The sequence below is a fragment of the Ptychodera flava genome, chromosome 6, assembly GCF_041260155.1.
Source record: "Ptychodera flava strain L36383 chromosome 6, AS_Pfla_20210202, whole genome shotgun sequence".
Classification (NCBI taxonomy): Eukaryota; Metazoa; Hemichordata; class Enteropneusta; family Ptychoderidae; genus Ptychodera; species Ptychodera flava.
The window spans coordinates 15,911,293-15,927,647 of NC_091933.1; the positions used below are offsets into that span (position 1 = coordinate 15,911,293).

General features: G+C 37.6%; 1 long non-coding RNA gene across 1 annotated transcript; it reads right to left on the bottom strand.

Moving 5' to 3' along the window:
- Positions 1-1,027: 1,027 nt before the first annotated feature.
- LOC139134971 (uncharacterized) lies at positions 1,028-15,175 on the bottom strand. The gene is made up of 4 exons (XR_011552908.1): positions 15,017-15,175; positions 12,672-12,763; positions 11,860-11,964; positions 1,028-2,787 (listed from the first exon to the last, which is right to left on the bottom strand). It is a non-coding gene; the product is annotated as an uncharacterized lncRNA (long non-coding RNA).
- Positions 15,176-16,355: the final 1,180 nt, after the last annotated feature.

Consider the following 16,355-nt stretch of genomic DNA (forward strand, 5'->3'; position numbering starts at 1 on the left):
GCCATCTCGTCGTACTTTTCGCATAATCTCGTACAATTATCAACCACGAACAAAGTTTCCAAAAAATCTAACACCTGTGAAGCTCATTTTAATATGAAAAGGCCATAGTCTACCGAGACGACCATGGAACAAAAGGCATGCCGCGTTGCTAGTCTGTCTTTCTATTTGTCTGTGGCACTGGCAAACACATTTTATGGTTTATGTTGCAATAAACATTGTCATGATCAAAACTGAAATAGAGATGTTGTCAATGGACTTACTCAGTGTAGTGATAATTTAAAACATATGGCAGAATTCATTACACTACTTTTTTGCTGTTTATCTCCACAAGATGCTCTGGTATTTTTTGCGATTGTTTTACTATTTAATTTGAATAAAGAATTCATTAGAGACAATCCTTTGTTTTACACAATCTCTGTCCTCTAATTAAATGTCATCTGTGCTGTGCTCACAGAGAATACTACTTGTTATTTTAGATGTGCAGTTGTTAACCAGCGACATGTAATTGTCGATAACTCAAGAACCGCATATTAAAAAATTGATAATCACGAAAACAAAATTGCATTGCTCCCACATGTGGAAAAATGATGTAGGACAGACAATAGAAAAAAATGCTGCCATACACATTTCCTCCAGCCACCCCTCCGAAAAATCAAATGGCTCTCCCCGTACTTCAGATAACTAAATGCTAATACCCTTTAGATGGTAAACATAAGGCGTAGCTGAGGGACACAGACACACACTGCGATACAACCCCCATTATGGTTGAAATTCGTGCATATCTAGGGTTGCTTTTAATGTCGAACTCAAATATGTGCCCTCCCTCTTAGATAATAATGAACTACTGTGTGGTAAGGGCGACAGGTAGAATTTAACACCAAACAAAGCCATTTACTTTATTTAAGATAAAGCAAGTGCCTTCAGCATATGTTGATGTGTAGAGATACTGCATAGCAAATATCAATAGCAATTGAAATTACATGCGAATATTGGCCAGGGAGTCCTTCACACATGCTAGTAGTAACAGTAGTAGTAGTAGTAGATTTATTCGTAAGAGTGACGTCTGACATGACTCAACATTTACATTTAAATAATGATACAACATCATCGGTGAGTGGTCACCATCTCAATGGGCTTATAAGTCACTATAATATTGGAACTTTAGAATAAGGGTAGCTCGATGAAAATAAAAATTAACTGATAGTGTAAATATATTATGTCGTTGATGTACGTAGTTTAATGTCAAGAGACAGAAAACTGTGAACAGAAAGTACAAAACTGTAAATGTAAACCGCCTCTGAAATTTTGCATAATACTGAAATATCATGTTCATAAATTCATATATGATAAATTATGTGATTAGTACAACAAGAACATAGTTAAGTACTTAAAAGAATGCTTCGTGTGAGTTTAAATGTTGAGAAAACCATCACGATTCAAGCATCACTGCTGCTGTTTTCAAATCTTGTAGAATTGGCACCAAAATAGCCTTTCCACCACTTAAGGTAATACTCGCCTCGAAAGTTAAACACTTAAACTTTTGCCCAAACTTCCCTCAATGAATCTTTCAACTATTATCTTACCAAATCAAGAACAAAAAATCAAGGGTCACCGTACAAAGTTTGTCAATGAAGAAATATTTGAAATACTGAATATATTGAATACATTTGAAATTAAAAATGGCCGCTACGTCTGTGTTAACTTTATGAGGAAAAATAATTTTTTATTTCCGGAAAAGCTAAGACGGTGACAATTTTTCTCACTCGAAGAGATTTAAAATGAGCCCCAACAAGTTGTAGATCAGAAAAAAATTATAAAAGTTTGAGAGTCCGAATCTGTACCGAATGCGCATTATACCTTAACGAAAGACCTTTGGAAAGCTAGATTCTCAGAATCAACCTGACGAATTTGGTCAATGAAGGAACAGTTTGTTTTATGTCAAACTTATTATCTGTGCCACCGCAACGACCACTGGCTAACCCTAACTTGTTGTTTGTCATAAATACACGATTTTCTTCGATTGTAGAACACAATTTCGATTTCTATTTGATCACAAAGTATTGACAAATTGAAACACACTTTACCGATTAAAGATCGATGTATCTGATAAAAAATTATAGAACAAAGATAAAAACTTACGGTATGAGGAAGTAATAATTTATCATCACAAGTTGGCTGTGAGCAAACAAGAGGTGGTACACTTGACAACGTTTTCATTATTTTTGTACTTAAAAAGTACGTTTTTCTGCGGCAAAAATACAGCAACAACGCTCTGTATGGTAATGTTAATCAATTACAAACAGTTTACTGAAATTCATCAAAGATGTTAATTCGGCGCAGTGCTACTGGCTGTGTCCTGTTTTTGTCGCATCACTTCTTCGTAGGTCGGTAACGTACGAAAAAGTTCATATTCGTCAACATCTCGTTGATGAACTCCCCTCGAATGTTCGTATGACGTTGTCTCCGACCCAGGCACCGGAACTGCAGATGAACGCGCATCCTGCTGGCCCTCCGTACGGTTTGCTTCGATGGTCATTGGTGGCCAGTGGGAAGAAGGTTGTTGTGAACTGTCAACAGGCCGGAGAGATCTGGCTGGGTCATGTTGTCCATAGTAGGTTGGCAATGCACCGAAGATAATGGGCATACGATGGTCAACGACTGTTTCTTGACCACTTGCCAATTGGACGTCTCCCTGAAAACATCGATTGTCAACTGTATTTGTCGTACCCCCTTCCATGTTTCGGCGAACTAATACATCTGGGGCCCATTCATTGTTTTCGTCGCCATCTGTCGAAATTACCATAGAAACAAAATCGATGAAACATAATATGAGGTTTGACGAACATATTACTGTTTTGCTCGTTGTTAAGTGGACACTACTCTATGATCTCACATTCCTGGCCGCTGGGAGTGCGGGATCGACGGTGTGGGAAAAATCGATCCCACACTCTCAGAAATCGTCCCACACTCTGCAGTAAATATTACACAAGCTCTGATTGGATGATAAACAGTCCGTTTCGTTCCACGCGCGAAATGTTATCCAATGGCACGACGAGTAACACACGGACCGGAACTACAAAGTAAGCAGGTCAGAGTACAGTGGCAGACGACAGAGTTGTCACGATTTTGGATAATGTTGTACGTGTCTAATGTGAATTTAATGCATTTTGTGGTCATGTGAGAAAAAGAATCTCACACACCAAGGACCTGGGATCAGATTTCTCACACTCGTTGGGGATATTTTTTCTCACATTCCTGGCCACTTGGAGGCGGGATCGACAGTGTGGGAAAAATCGATCCCACACTCTCAGAAACCGTCCCACACTCTGCAGTAAATATTACACGAGCTCTGATTGGATGATAAACAGTCTGTTTTGTTCCACGCGCAAAATGTTATCCAATGGCACGACGAGTAACACACAGACCAGAACTACAAAGTAAGCAGGTCAAAGTACAGACTTGTCACGATTTGGATAATGCTGTACATGTCCAATGTGAATTTAACGCATTTTTTGGTCATGTGAGAAAAAGAATCTCACACACCAAAGACCTGGGATCAGATTTCTCACACTCGTTGGGGATATTTTGTCTCACACGAGCCGCAGGCGAGTGTGAGACAAAATATCCCCAACGAGTGTGAGAAATCTGATCCCAGGTCCTTGGGGGGGGGGGGGGGGTGAGATTCTATGATCTCACTTTTAGCTGCGCGCTCCCGTGATGCTGTTATCGATTAGCATAGAGCAGCAAAATCACAATTCAAATAACGTCGGGCACGATCTACGATAGACTTATCTGTTCATGATCTTTAATTTAAAGGACCATTCATATATGTCTATACATGTGAATCTCAAATCGTTATCAAGAGTCAAGTTTATGTTACTAGTACTTGTGGCCACCGGCCAAAATGTACAAATACGTAAGTTATATCGTACATGGGTCACGGGGAAAAAGTAACTTACAATAATAACAGGTCAAGAAAGCTAATTACAGAACAGACGACAAGATTAGGCCAGAGAAAAAAAAAATCTTGTTCATCGGATTTTTTGGACCAAGTCCCAGGAGCGGCGAGCGAAAATTTTTTTTTATATTTTTTTTTAGGCCGAAGGTAAACGCGGTTCTCTGGCATTTTTGCACACATGCAGACAAGGCAAGATAATTGTTTCCCTTTTTACCAGAAATATCTCAGACAAGAAACACTGATACTGGTAACTGAATTCAATACTATATTTCCCAACAATAACATAGGCCATTACATTCACAGTTAGTGTTTGCACAACATATTCTGAGCATTTCAAAATTCTCTCAGAATAAAACTGATATGTACAGCAAATCACTGAAATTCAACAATTCAGTATTGTCCTTTAATATTGTCGTGGTGGGACCAAGCATCTGAGTTTTTTTCATTTTACTTTGGCCCCATGTTTTGGCCTCTTTACCACTGCATATACACATTTTACACAATGGTCTAACAACACTGTACTGTGATCGGAGTGAAGTTATATAGTCATCATTCAGATCGTACTTTAACATCGACGCAACCATGTGTTTTGTCATTGCCGTAAATTTTTATACTTTCGATGCAATTTTCATTCAATCGGATGCACCGTCCATCTATATCTGCTGTCACGATCTTGTTGAACAAATCGCCGAACGTAATATCAGGACAAACACTGAATAGCGTCTCTGGAACTAACTGTTGGCCATCACGTCGAATGTTAGCGATCAAATTAATACTCATGATGTGACATGTACTAACCTTTACAAAACGAGCAAATTTCTGGCCAAATCGACCCACTTTGCGTCGTGATTCGCCAAATTCAGACGTCACAACAACATGTTGGCGGTCAACTAAGTCCGAACACGTATGAAGTCTCATTCAAAATCCCGTGCCCGCGAAAACCCGACACAGTGTAGGGCGCCACCAGCGGCAGTACTAAAAATATTTGTAATGCGGAAGTAAGAATTTGCCGGGATCAAAAAAAAAAAAATTTCCAAATATGCCAAAGTAGAAGCGGCGATTCCGATGAACAATTTATTTTTTCTTCCTGGCCTTAAGTGTAATTTATATTACTCATATAGTTGTCTCTATGATTCATTGCAAAAAATATATATCTACTAAGTTGTCTTAGGGTATTTAAATTTTCTGCCGACATCAACAACGTAAACTTATATAAAACAGTTGGGTTTTAATAATAGCGTGATATAAACTTTGCCCTCAGATCTTGATACTTGGGACATACAAGTAAAAAATGGAATTCATCTTCCACTTGGTTCATGGAACACAAATCACATGTTCTATCTGGACGTGGGTTTTTGTTCCGTCGTCCTGTTTCTACTTTAAGAGAATGTGCTGAGGTTCTGAATTTGCAGACAGCGAACTTGAACACAGGTTTTTCAAGGTGTAACAAGTATGGTCCTAGTCAAAGTTTCTTCTAAAATGTGGAGTATAGATACAATCTACTGGTTTCTCTTGAATGCTCTGACAATTGCTGTATCTCCATATCTATACATCGTTGCTTAAATATTTTTAAAAATCTTACTTTAAATATTTTTAAAAATCTACTTCATCACCAACACCTTGGGATTACCATACCTCTCCAAAGCCATAGATTTGAAGTAATAACTCGACATCTTTTGCCCAAAAGTTAAAACGCTGTACATCTATCTTACTTGTTTGCAACTCATAACATTTGAAAACTATTCTATTTTTATCCATTCTTAACAATCTCAGCCAATATTTGGTGATTTTACAATACCTGTATACATACATGGAAACTCGACCAAGCTCACCCTTCATTGAACATGTTGATGTATTATTGTATAATTTCAAAACAGAACGCAACATTTTGTTATGGACTTTTTCCTGTGGCTGGATGAAAACCCCAAATTTCCGAACAATACTGTAAAATCGGAAGTATTTTTGTATCAAAAAGCTTATGAGCAATATTCACTGGAGGAGTACCAAATTTAAACAAAGAACCTGATAAACAAAAAAGCACTCAACTAGCTTGCACACCAAGCGCTTTTTGGGATTAGAACCAAAGACCCAATAAAAAACTACACCTGAATAACTGTAAAAAGCAGTAACTGATATCCTGTGCCCATTATAAAACCATTTTTCGTAGTTTTCTAAAGAGACCCTCCCCTTCTGAACAAAATAATTTTATTTTTATCAGTATTCACGGAGAGCTTCCACTTACAACAATATTCATAAGCTGATTGAGTAGACGTTGTAATCCTATTCTGGAAGAACTGACAAGAGTTAAGTCATCAGCCAACAACAAATAAATAATTTTTAGAATACCAACTTCAACACCAGAGAACTGGTGAGTATTGGCCAAAGTAAGACCAATGTCATTAATAAAAATAAGAAACAAAAGAGGAGAGAGAACAGAGCCTTGTTGGACGCCAAAACTACACTCAAACATGTCAGTTACACCCTTGGACTTTCTAACACATGATTTGACCTTTTTATACATGGAAACAAGTACATCATAAATTTCACATTTCATGCCACACTTTAAAAGTTTGTAAAACATACAATAATGGTCAATGCGATCGAACGCCTTTTCAAAATCAATAAATTCTACATAAAGTTTGCTTTTTCTGTGTGCTAAATTGTTGGATACAATGGTATGTAAAATAAAAAATGTTATCAGCTGTAGAGAATGATTTGCGGAAACCCGCCTGCTCATCAACAATTGGATGGTTATCTTTTAACCACTTCTGGAGTCTATTTTCAACAATTCCACAAAACATTTTACACATTATGGGCAGCAATGTTATTCCTCTGTAATTATTTGCACAATTTTTATCACCTTTTTGTAACCCCTTCAACCCATGCTGCTGGAACATTGCCTGTCGCCAAGACGGCGTCAAAAAGCTTACAAATCACTTTTTCTCAGAAAGTGGAGATTCTTTAAAACTACCTGGGGTTACACCATCTAATCCTTTAACTTATTGATCGCTTGTTCTAGTTCCTCGAGTGCAATTGGTACATTCAAGACTTCTAGTCCTTCTGTGTCGATACTAGAGTCTAAGCCACCCTGTTCGAACCATCAACAAAGTCTTTAATTTTGTTGTAAAAATGTGAAAAATTATCATTTTCTATACCAGGGGTGTTTAACAGAGAAGGAAAATGATTGAACCACTCATCCTTGTGAATACTAGCAGAAGGTGATGGTGCTTCACCTATCACAAGCGACCAGAAATGCTCTGTATTTGTTTCTCTGGAGGCTGACAGCAATTTATCTAGATTACTCTGGTTGAATATTCTTCTTTTGGCTGACAATTTCTCTGTAATCATTCTAAGCTTCTTCAATTCTTTTAAATTGCCAACAGATTTGTTGTTCCTATAATGATTTAATTGTGAATTAACAATACGTTTAACCATTTTACAATCAATGTTATACCATGAATTTGTCGACAATTCTGTATTCCTATGAGGTCTTCCACTATACCTGTACATAGCCTTCTTATCATCAGCAGCGGATTTAAGGGGTAGACCCACCTTCCTTGAGTGATTTTGGTCATTTTTTGTTTTATGGTAGATTTTGAATCTGTCTAATATGGCCTTTGAGTGGATGATAAGTTTGAAACCCTTACACACTCGGAAATGAGTTAGATTTTAACAAAAATTAACATTGTAGGCCAGTTCGCGTGCCGTGTTTTTCTTATGTCTTAACGGTTTCAAGATTAGTCAACGCTATTTCAAGAGCGTAAGTAGATTACGTAATTCCGTCCGGAGGAGTGCGCATGCGTCAGTCTTCTTCCCAGCTGCCGGCAGGAAGTATGTCGCGGCTACTGAACATGCTGAAGGTAGCCGTCGATTGCAAAAGCATGATCCTCAAAAGCGAAATATCAAGCATATGGCCAGGAATGAGAGAACAGTTAAAATTGTCAGAGTAACAGTCAGGCTTAAAACTCCAGTTTGCGATGCGTTGAAAAGGTGTAAACTGGAAATGGTCGCAAGCGAGGACTGCATGTAACGCAAAACGCTTACTCATTCAACAAGTTGGCTGTCCCGTTTTTCGAGAGGGTCTATGACTAAACTGAGCTTCGAATAAAAACTTGTAATACATCTTGCGCACAACAGAGAGGCTGCTCGTTGTAGTTTTAATTATTTTTACCTCGTTTTCCTATGACACGTATTTAATAAAACTGTTCCCGTATAAAACAAATAACGGCCGAAAATCCAAGTAGTAGGTCCTTGTCTTTACATGTTTGCCAAATAAAGTCCAGCACTAGTCAAAATTAATCGCCGCCAAACCAAAACGTACATTTGTGTCCGCTAACAAATGACGTGGACTCAATGCAAAGTATAGCCTGACATTCAAAACTGACCCCGCCCAATCAAACCAGGCTACTCCGAAATCCAAAATTACGTCTTTTTCTGATAACAGTTTACATGTTTGTCTGCACCTAATGAAGTCCGACAATCAAAATTGATCCCGCTCCGAACTAATTGCGACTGATGATAAAAATGTCAGATGATTTTTTACGTCTGAAAATGCCTAGCGAATTCCGGCAACTTAAACTAAAACGCTTACGTTACGGTTTACACGTAAAGCATGCAATGAAGATTACGTTCCTGTACGTCACCACAAGTTTTCTATATTTTTTGTGAAAATGGTTGCGACGTCTTTTTGTCTCGACAGTTGGGCGAGCAACATTCCTCTCAGTAGAAATTAGAAATATGGCAATAGTTCGAAATTTTATAACGAGAAAATCGCGCCGGTGTCTGCTCTGCCCGGTTTGGAAACGTAAGCCAATCGTTTTGTAAATTCTATGCGGGCACAGAGGGAACGTGATGCGGATAACGCACGTACAGTTTTGCTATATTACATTAGAATGATGCTGTGATTTACAATGTAAACACAATGTGGACCTAGCATTTGTTTTTTTTAAATTTGTACCGGAGCTAATCATACAGCTGACATAATTTGTTTCGATCAACTGAACTTTCATTTGGCGGACTGCTCATGCAGTGAGTCGAAGTCCAGGGTCGAAATCAATCTCGATTGAAAAGTATGCGATATTTCACATCACAAATTCATGTCAGTATAGCTTTAAAATCATGCGATTGAATTGTTATTAGGTAATTATAAACTTATGCGGTAAGTTAAAGAAACCAAAATTGAAAATGATAGAATAATTTCCATGAACTTGAAAAAATTTACAACCATGAACGTGCTTTGTTCGAATCAGCAACTACTTTTTCCTGTGAACATGCTGTGAATAAACTCAATCACGCTGAAAACAGCGTGCTGCTGGTCTGTCTATCGTCGTTATTATAGTAGATCAACGTACAGTCGCCACCGGAGAACGACGAATGCTCGTTTCCACATATCAGCCAACGCGATATTCAACTGTTTGACTGAAGTTTCACGCATTTCATTACTTGTACGAAATTCGACCGTCGCGATTTTAGAATGACGCATTCAGTTAATATCAGCGTGGTCACAGATTCACATCTGTTTTAGGTACTCGCCTCCATGGTACTCGCGAAGCCAAAACAAGTCGCTTTTGAATTGTTCAAGTTTCGTGTCAGAATCGATTTATTTGAGTTCTTCGCCAACTTTTTATCTTGCCATTAGGAAATCATTTTAGATACCAGATATTGTCAGGTGTTATATTTGTGTTTAGCCTAACGATGGGTTAACCTGGCACAACACAAAGTTAGCCCGGCACTGGTGCTTCTGAGGCCGGAAACCGCGTTCATGTAGCTGTCCGTTTTTAGCTCCATGCCATATTGTTCAAGGCGGACTGTGGTCGTACTTCAACATGCAGTACGGAACGTAAAAGCTAACGTACACAACACGGCGTCTGAATGAACTTCGTCTTTGTCGGTATGTACCACATTGTAATTCATTGTCACGTGTCTCTCTCCGGGCAGGAAGCTGAAAACGCGGTTTGACGATCGATTGCGCAACTAAAAGAGAGGAAAACAATGTCGTCGGACTTGGCATGCAAAATCACATAATTTTACGCAGTATATACGCAGCCAGCCATTTCTTCGCTTGATAATCAAATTTAAACTGGTACACTACAGTGCACAGTTAATACGCTAGTTTGTATTTAGCAAGAAGATTATCCCCAGATTTAGCTCCGAATGACAGTTGTGTAAATAAAGCGTAACGCTTACGCCGCGAACTGGCCGTTTCAGTGTTCATTTTCTTCCAATTTCACGTCATGTATAATTTCATTCATACCACAAATTCAGACAAATGTGTAAAAAGTCCTGTACTTCATTATGGGCTGGGAATTTCCACCGAAAATGCGAGCGAACCGGAATTTTAGCTGACTTTGTGCGACTCCAAGGGTCGCATACACATTTCTGCGATTTACTCCGTTCCGTTTTGGCAATGTATCGCAACTTCTGGAGAGTGTAACTTGGCGCCACGTTGACGGATTAGCCTCATCTTTGCACAGGTTGTAGTTAGTGACTGTTTCTACAAAACCGTGTCTCAGAATTCCGATAATGTTCCAAAACAAAGATATCGTGACAAACGTGGACAAAAGCCGTTAATTTATTCAGAATCCACCACTTCTCACTTTCAAGGCTAATTGTGCAAAAACAAAGCGGAGTATCAAAAATCCAAGACCGGTTTTTTACACACCTTACCCTGCTATCGATTGCAGTAAACGGCTCACCAATTGCCATCACCCTCTCGTACTTACACTTTTTTAAGTGAAAAAACTCAAAAACACACATTTTGAGCAAAAACAACACACGCAAACAGATTTTGAAATATTTTTACAATTTTTATAATCTTCAGTTATCAAGCTACCCAAACATATACTACATGTCGGGTTAAAGATTCATTTTAATGGTGAAAAATCAGGTTAAAGATAAGTGTCTACGAATGTGGGTCTCCCCTTAATCATTGACAACAAACAGTTTGCTGCTTGTTCAATACTGTTCTGATTAATGAAGGAGTCAAACTCTTCTTCTTGATGTCTTGCTTGAACAGAATCCCAATACTCCAAAAACAACAACACTCAAAAAACATTAGTCTGTTATCAACATTCCATGCATATTTAACAATACTACAATCAACGTTGTTGACATGATCATCAACACCTAAATCTGATGAAGCAACCTCAATGGTCCCTTCTACAGGAGAGTACACAAAGATCAAAACCAACGGTCGGTGATCAGGTTTAATCCTGTTACCTATGTGAAAACTACAAATAGTTGAAAAATTACATGACTCTGTAAGCAAATAGTCAACAACACTGCAACAAGAGTCATTAACAAAAGTAAAGTTTCCACTACCAGAATCTTTGAACAATCTATACCATTAACAATTCTGAACTCTGTATTTTTACAAAACTGAAAAAGACTTCTGCCCGCGTTATTGAAAACTCTATCACAGGATATACGACTTGGGATAGGCGAGTCATTATTTGAAAAAATAACATCTTGGCAGACAAATTTCGCAACACTTTCGTCAGGGCAATCTATCTCATTTGTAGTACGTGTATTGAAGTCACCACAGATGTAAAACCGAAAATTACGAAACTGTGCGTACTCATGTTCAAGGATATCAAGTGTACACTCTGAATCACTTGTTCCAACATCAACGACTGGAAACAGATGCGAAAACAATGACAGGGATATTATCAGTGGAATGGTTGTAGAAATATAGCTTTATGATATTAAGAACTACTTGATATTTGCTTAACATGCAATGGTAATGAATCTCTGTAGAAAACATTGATTCCTCCAGGATGTCTTCCATATTTTGACCGTTTTACGCCTAGTTTTGAAAAGGATTTAAAACCATGTAGAGAGTGACTTGAGTAATTTTTATCCAGGTGTAAAGGATATGATGCAAATACCATAAGATTACATACCATTATCTCTAGGTTTGAACCGCGTACAACTGTCTCGAAGGCACGCACAAAGGCAGGCCAGAAATACCAGAAGTCCACACATTCCAAGGATAAAGTAATATATAGCTTGTGGAAAAAAAGTGTTAGCCTTATGTTAGAAAACGGTAAAAAGTACTTTAATTGCTGTGATTAGGTCGAGCTACCACTTGATCCTCAATACAGTGGTAGTAATGCAGAGTTTGTGGAGATCCAATTCTCCCTGCTAAGAAGTTAACTTTTGGTAAAAAGTTAAAACTTATATCAGCCATCTATCGAAATTATTACTATAGGATTATTACTACGAGACGAAGATATATTTCTCTGTTAAAGGGACATAAGCTGTAACTTGTGGCAAGTTTTTCAATATTCTGCTTCTGTATATAACTACCATGTCTGACCCTAATCAGTTTGCCATGCTGAAATTTCGAGTAATCTTTTTGTCAACACAGCTTGTATGTGTGTAGTGATCATTGTTTATCGTTTACAATTGAATTAAATTGAATACAATTTTCAACAATAACAATAGAGTTCATATTCATATAGGTTTTGTTGATATGCTAAATACTTGGCATTAAATTACAGTTTAGGGATTCAATGCAGAAAGTGTACAGAAACTACAAAACAAACAGCTTATGGAGCTTTAATCTCAAAGGAGTGTGTCAATCCAAGTTCAAGTATTTTATCTTCGTGTTTTCCTTCGTTATTTGATAACTTCCAGATGACTAATGGACAACACAAGCTCATTATCCTCTCATTTTGCCCCTAAACATTTTCGATATGTGTATAAAACAAACCTGCCATTTTGTCACACGAAACTCTCTGCTCCGGCAATAGCAATGGCTGTTTATACACGGAACATTTACGAAACCAAATGAGCATCGGGAGCCTGAAATATGCAAGCGAAACATATTACACTTTTCTGTCCTTTGGTTACGTGTTGTTAGTAAATTTTGCATTGGCTAAAATCGTCGTTTTAGTGCTGATGTTTTCATTCAGGCGACTTGTTTCCAACCATCTGCAGAAGCATCTCAACTGAAACTCGACTGGATTATTACAACGTTCACAAAGTGTTTAAACTTGACGGCAGTCAATATTTTCCTGGAAATACGAAATAACGCTTTTATTTCTTCACAATCTTTATTTACATATAATTTCTCATTTGACAATTGAACTTTCAAAAAATACTTCTAAACCTTTACAAATCATCACTTTTGTGATAGGTTTCAATTAATTCGATGAAAAGAGTCTGCGTCGTGGCGGCCTTTCCCGTGAAACCAGTGGCAGATTTGAAGGACTTCAAGAGAGGGCAACGTGTTACCCATATCAAACTTCGCAATAAATAATTATATCAACTACTTGAAGAACACTTGGTGATTCGAATGTTAAAAGGACAACAGCTGTAAAGTTTACCTTAATCCATAGTTTGGCTCATAGTTGTACAGAGGGTTATTGTTTTCAAGAAATGTATTACAACTTCAAAGTCAATATTTAACAACAAGCATATGAAATGCACAGATATAGCAAGTTTTGTAGGGTAAGATTGTCAATAATTTACAATTAAACTATGTTGCGTGAGTTTATATTTAGTTAAATTCTAATATCATATTTGTTGTTAACAATTGTAATTTCAATCACCTTATTCGATCAAATACATTAATACCAATTGTCAAACATTTATAAATCAATAGTTATTGCTAATTTTGTAGGAGAAAAATGTTCATAGTTTTCTCATAGACTGTCATGTAAAGTGAGTCAATGTTTTTGTTAAATTCAAAAATCAATTTCTTGTACAAACACGCACTTCTTATTTCCAACTTCCAGTAAAGTTCATTTATATCAATTATCAACCATATGTAAATGTACAGATATAGCTACTTTTGTAGGGGAAAGTGTTAATAGTTTGCCCTATGGACTCCAGTATTCCCATATATTGCGAATTGATATTTTGGGGAAATTTTAAAATCAAACTTCTTTGCACTTGCAATCATCCTACCCTTTTACTCTCTCTCTCTCTCTCTCTCTCTCTCTCTCTCTCTCTCTCTCTCTCTCTCTCTCTCTCTCTCTCTCTCTCTCTCTCTCTCTCTCTCTCTCTCTCATATATATGTGTCATTTGTACTGACCATAACGGCCACATCTTGTCTTCTTATTGTTGCGCAAATACTGTGACCTTAGCACAATACATGCCCCCATCCCCAATGTATAGTAAAGAGTTTTAAAATGAAAAGGCACTATCATAACGAATATGTTTAATAGAAAGTTTTGTAGAGAACGATAAAGAAAAAGTATTAAAGTGTATGCCAGTCTCTCGGAAATTAACAGTTCAAAATCGACACTAACCTCCAAATTTTTAGGAATACTTTTTCTTCAAAAAAAAGCTAAATCAACGGCTGTTTGGTCATTGGACATTTGACTAGCGGCGGTATTACATATGCAGCGGACGACGTGATCAATCGTTAACGTGACCCAAAGATGAACTATCAAATATCAGCTTAAATATGTGAGGAATACTAATATTTTTGTTTGATTTAACATTCATTGAAAAGCTTCAGCACTTTGGTCACACACACTGCAACTTGAGTCACAGATCTTGGCGGTGTAGGTATACTGTGACCGTCAACGTTGTGAATAAAGCAGGCAACAGTAAGGTACACCATATTGTACAACATGGTGGGACTGCGGAGATTTTTAGGAACAGTGTGTTCAGTGCTATTGCTCAGCGATCGAGACTTTTCAGGTGTCAGTTTTGCAGAAATCTCAACTAAGTTGCAACGCTTTGACAAGTTGAAAACTTTTCCGACCCTACCAAGAAAGACCCGAGCCCTTTCGCAAGGTATGTTAAGCTGACCTTTGTGAACCCGGAAGCTTATTTCTTGAAAGTGAAAAAAAACTGATCAAGACGCGTTAAAGACGAAGATTTTAATAATGGATACGTGTTTTGTACTCTCTATATCGTAACATCACATCCATCAAAGCATATTCTTAATGAATTACCACTTAACAATTTTGATAGATTTCAACGTCAACGATGATAAGTTGTTTTCGCGTAGACGAATCAAGTAGTCTATAAGTCCCATTTTCAAGTAGACAGCATGGGTGTGCCAATAACTTAAAAATCAGTACTTATCCACCACATACTTACAGGTATCAATGTGTTCCTTGCCTACCAAACTTACAGGCTACATTGACGTTTATCAGTAAAACAAAGGCAGTGCAGCGGCTTTTCCTGTGTCCTGCGCATGCCTGTTACCTTGGAAAGGACTACTGTCTGTGGTCATGGGTTGACAAACTTTGTTTGTTTTCTGAGCATGCGCAATGTAGGTTTTTCATAGCTGTTTTCTTGGTTATGTGGGTATATATTTTGCAACTTCAAATCAAATCGAGAATTTACTGCATTGTTCACTGTCCCGTACCGTGACATTCCAGGAATGCTAAAGTATCTTCCTCAACTACGTTAAGGAAAGCCTCTAGGCTGTGGCTTTCAACAAGACATTGGTTAAACATGGATTTCACTTTAGGAAATGGGCCGTTCGGAGTAGCGTTGCTTGTATATGCGTCACTGATCGAGTTTAGTTTCCTGAACTTGTATGCTAATCTGCACTTTCGTATGAATTCTGAAATACCTGTAATTCAGTAATGTTAATATGTTGTGGTGTGGGACAGAAAGATAAGCTCCTGGCAAGTATCTGGGTTTGAACGTCCGTGAGTTGTACCGATGATAGGTTAGTCACTGTTGTTGGGTCTGGTTTCATTTTGTTCCGGTGTTTCAACTGTCCTGTGTTTCTGTTGTTGCGTTGTTTTTTGTCGAAGTGACAAGAGGCATTACTGTTCGAGGTAATTCAGAAGTTCTGTATATTTTAGAATTTTGTTTGTTGCGCACTGATTGGTCTATTTTCCCTTTCCATAAGGTGACTTTGGTTTCAATATCATTAACAAATTCTGGGTTGAATTGCACAGTCATGTCAGCATAAAAGGTGGCAATCTCTTTCTGTAGCTGATTACAAATTATTTTGTTCTCTGTAATCAACAGTTCGATACAGTCCTTTTGTGCCTTGTTCAGAGTTTTGTTCCAAGCAGTAAGAAATTGACGGCTTGCAGTGTGAATATTAGGTCATACCTTGATTGTGAGTCCAACGGGTCCGAGTTTAATACTCTCATCTCACCAGGCATCAACAAGAAAGACTGGTAGTTACCTTTACTAGGAAGTTACAATGTTGAATTTGATCAGGTTTCTTGGGTAGCCCATCTCATCGCATTTTAGTACAGTGTGTCAACACAGTGATAAGCCACCATTTCAATTGTTAGAATTTTTCTATGGTTTCCCATTTTACTGGAACATTACAGTAACTGTACATTTTAATTTCGAATTGACTTTCTTTTTATCTTTTCATATCATTTTTATGATTCTGCAGCATTTTATCTATGATTTTATTCTTTTATTTTCAGGCCTTGATAAAGGCTGTCTGTGTACAGCCGAAATA